Below are 4,623 nucleotides of genomic sequence, written 5' to 3' on the forward strand. Positions count from 1 at the left end.
TCAATCTGGTTCACTAGTTTGTGAGCCATTCTACATGCCTATTGTATGGAGGTGGGCTCGTGTGAACTTATATCTTCTTGGATTCTTTCCGGTAATCCTTTCATAAACGCGTCGATCTTCTCTTCCTCATCTTTGAATGCTCCCGGACACAATAGGCACAATTCTGTGAATCGTCTTTCGTACGTGGTAATATCAAATCCTTGGGTTCGTAACCCTCTAAGTTCTGTCTTGAGCTTATTGACCTCGGTTCTGGGACGGTACTTCTCGTTCATCAAGTGCTTGAATGCTGACCACGGTAGTGCGTACGCATCGTCTTGTCCCAGTTGCTCTAGATAGGTATTCCACCATGTTACCGCAGAACCTGTGAAGGTATGCGTAGCGTACTTTACTTTGTCCTCTTCAGTACACTTACTTATGGCAAACACCGATTCGACCTTCTCGATCCACCGTTTCAATCCGATCGGTCCTTCGGTTCCATCAAATTCCAAAGGTTTGCAGGCAGTGAATTCTTTGTAGGTGCATCCTACACAATTTCCTGTACTGGTAGATCCAAGGTTATTGTTGGTATGTAGCACAGCCTGTACTGCGGCTATGTTTGAAGCTAGAAAAGTACGGAATTCCTCTTCATTCATATTCACGGTGTGTCGAGTAGTCGGTGCCATTTCCTTCAAAATAGTCAAATGGAACAAGTTAATCATACAGAATATTAAGAGTAGTTAATAGTATTTTGTAGCATAATATGAACTGATTTATAAAAGCTTTTTCTTCATATTAGCGTTTTATAAGTTTAAATTCGGGTAGTACCTACCCGTTAAGTTCATACTTAGTAGCTAATATACAATTCAACTACTACAATTCTATATGAAAAACTGATTATAATAATATTTCGCGTTCAAACTTTTACACAATATTTTACAAACTTACAATACCGCTTATTTTACATATAGCATGAAATATAGCACACAATAAATTTGATACAAGATGGTTGTGAAGATAATTCTAGCTAGTACACAAGTCGTTCAGCAAAGGCAATAAAGACACGTAATTCATACGTCCAGAAACAAGTCATGCATTCTGGTTTTACTAGGATTACTTCCCATCCTTGGTCTTGTGGAACATAACCGTTATGGCCGTTGATAAGACAGCGTGTTGTAACATCGTCAAAGGGACGAGGGTTACGTAATGTCCAACAGTCCCGTAACAATCTAAAAACCTCATTTCTTACCCTAATTACCGACTCCGTCACTTGTGGGAACGTTTTGTTTAATAGTTGTAGCCCGGTGTTCTTGTTCTCACTTTGGTGAGAAGCGAACATTACTAATCCGTAAGCATAACATACTTCTTTATGTTACATGTTAGCCGCTTTTTCTAAATCACGAAGTCCAATATTCGGATATATTGAGTCAAAATAATTTCTTAACACATTGCGTAAAATAGCATTTGGGTTCCCCGCAATATATGCGTCAAAGTAAACACATCGTAACTTATGGATTTCCCAATGAGATATCCCCCATCTTTCGAACGAAAGCCTTTTATAAACCAAGGCATTCTTGGAACGTTCTTCGAATGTCTTACAAACTGATCTCGCCTTAAATAGTTGTGCCGAAGAATTCTGACCGACTCTAGACAAGATTTCATCAATCATGTCTCCGGGTAGGTCTCTTAAAATATTGGGTTGTCTATCCATTTTGTGTTTTTATACTGTAAAATAGACAAGAGTTAGATTCATAAAAAAATACTTATTAATACAAGCAATTTTTACATATATCATAAAGCATAAGCACACTATATTACATATATTACACCACACGAATACAACTATCTTATTTCGACTCACTTGTTTCTTCTTCTTCGGTTTTGGTTCGTTTTGCCAAGTTTCTAGGGATATATGATGTTCCCCTAATACGAGCCGTCGTTTTCCACATTGGTTTAGAAAAACCTGGTGGTTTAGAGGTTCCCGGGTCATTGTTACAACTTAAGGACTTCGGGGGTTGACGATACATATAAAGTTCATCGGGGTTGGAATTAGATTTCTCTATTTTTATGCACTTTCCCTTATTATTTTCTTTTACCTTTTTAAATTCAGTTGGGGTAATTTCTATAACATCATCGGAATTCTCGTCAGAATCCGATTCATCGGAGAATTGGTAATCCTCCCAATATTTTGCTTCTTTAGCGGAAACACCATTGACCATAATTAACCTTGGTCAGTTGGTTGAGGATTTTCTTTTACTTAACCGTTTTATTATTTCCCCCACCGGTTCTATTTCTTCATCCGGTTCCGATTCTTCTTCCAGTTCCGATTCTTCTTCTGGTTCCGACTCTTCTTCCGGTTCCTCTTCGGGAACTTGCGAATCAGTCCACGAATCATTCCAATTTACATTTGACTCTTCATTATTATTAGGTGAGTCAATGGGACTTGTTCTAGAGGTAGACATCTATCACATAATATCAAACGCGTTAAGAGATTAATATATCACATAATATTCACATGTTAAAAATATATAGTTTCCAACAAAATTTGTTAAGCAATCATTTTTCAAGTAAACACGGTCGAAGTCCAAACTCACTAATGCATCCTAACAAACTCGATAAGACATACTAATGCAAAATTCTGGTTCTCTAAGACCAACGCTCTGATACCAACTGAAATGTCCCGTTCTTATTGATTAAAAACGTTCCATATTAATTGATTTCGTTGCGAGGTTTTGACCTCTATATGAGACGTTTTTCAAAGACTGCATTCATTTTAAAACAAACCATAACCTTTATTTCATCAATAAAGGTTTAAAAAGCTTTACGTAGATTATCAAATAATGATAATCTAAAATATCCTGTTTACACACGACCATTACATAATGGTTTACAATACAAATATGTTACAACAAAATAAGTTTCTCGAATGTAGTTTTTACACAATATCATACAAGCATGGACTCCAAATCTCGTCCTTATTTAAGTATGCGACAGCGGAAGCTCTTAATAATCACCTGAGAATAAACATGCTTAAAACGTCAACAAAAATGTTGATGAGTTATAGGTTTAACCTATATATATCAAATCATAATAATAGACCACAAGATTTCATATTTCAATACACATCCCATACATAGAGATAAAAATCATTCATATGGTGAACACCTGGTAACCGACATTAACAAGATGCATATATAAGAATATCCCCATCATTCCGGGACACCCTTCGGATATGATATAAATTTTGAAGTACTAAAGCATCCGGTACTTTGGATGGGGTTTGTTAGGCCCAATAGATCTATCTTTAGGATTCGCGTCAATTAGGGTGTCTGTTCCCCAATTCTTAGATTACCTGACTTAATAAAAAGGGGCATATTCAATTTCGATAATTCAACCATAGAATGTAGTTTCACGTACTTGTGTCTATTTTGTAAATCATTTATAAAACCTGCATGTATTCTCATCCCAAAAATATTAGATTTTAAAAGTGGGACTATAACTCACTTTCACAGATTTTTACTTCGTCGAGAAGTAAGACTTGGCCACTGTTGATTCACGAACCTATAACAATATATACATATATATTAAAGTATGTTCAAAATATATTTACAACACTTTTAATATATTTTGATGTTTTAAGTTTATTAAGTCAACTGTCCTCGTTAGTAACCTACAACTAGTTGTCCACAGTTAGATGTACAGAAATAAATCGATAAATATTATCTTGAATCAATCCATGACCTAGTGTATACGTATCTCAGTATTGATCACAACTCAAACTATATATATTTTGAAATCAACCTCAACCCTGTATAGCTAACTCCAACATTCACATATAGAGTGTCTATGGTTGTTCCGAAATATATATAGATGTGTCGACATGATAGGTCGAAACATTGTATACGTGTCTATGGTATCTCAAGATTACATAATATACAATACAAGTTGATTAAGTTATGGTTGGAATAGATTTGTTACCAATTTTCACGTAGCTAAAATGAGAAAAATTATCCAATATTGTTTTACCCATAACTTCTTCATTTTAAATCCGTTTTGAGTGAATCAAATTGCTATGGTTTCATATTGAACTCTATTTTATGAATCTAAACAGAAAAAGTATAGGTTTATAGTCGGAAAAATAAGTTACAAGTCGTTTTTGTAAAGGTAGTCATTTCAGTCGAAAGAACGATGTCTAGATGACCATTTTAGAAAACATACTTCCACTTTGAGTTTAACCATAATTTTTGGATATAGTTTCATGTTCATAATAAAAATCATTTTCTCAAAATAACAACTTTTAAATCAAAGTTTATCATAGTTTTTAATTAACTAACCCAAAACAGCCCGCGGTGTTACTACGACGGCGTAAATCCGGTTTTACGGTGTTTTTCGTGTTTCCAGGTTTTAAATCATTAACTTAGCATATCATATAGATATAGAACATGTGTGTAGTTAATTTTAAAAGTCAATTTAGAAGGATTAACTTTTGTTTGCCAACAAGTTTAGAATTAACTAAACTATGTTCTAGTGATTACGAGTTTAAACCTTCGAATAAGATAGTTTTATATATATGAATCGAATGATGTTATGAACATCATTACTACCTCAAGTTTAGTAGGTAAACCTACTGGAAGTGACAAGAAATGA

This window comes from Rutidosis leptorrhynchoides, chromosome 3 (genome assembly GCF_046630445.1).
Source record: "Rutidosis leptorrhynchoides isolate AG116_Rl617_1_P2 chromosome 3, CSIRO_AGI_Rlap_v1, whole genome shotgun sequence".
NCBI lineage: Eukaryota > Viridiplantae > Streptophyta > Magnoliopsida > Asterales > Asteraceae > Rutidosis > Rutidosis leptorrhynchoides.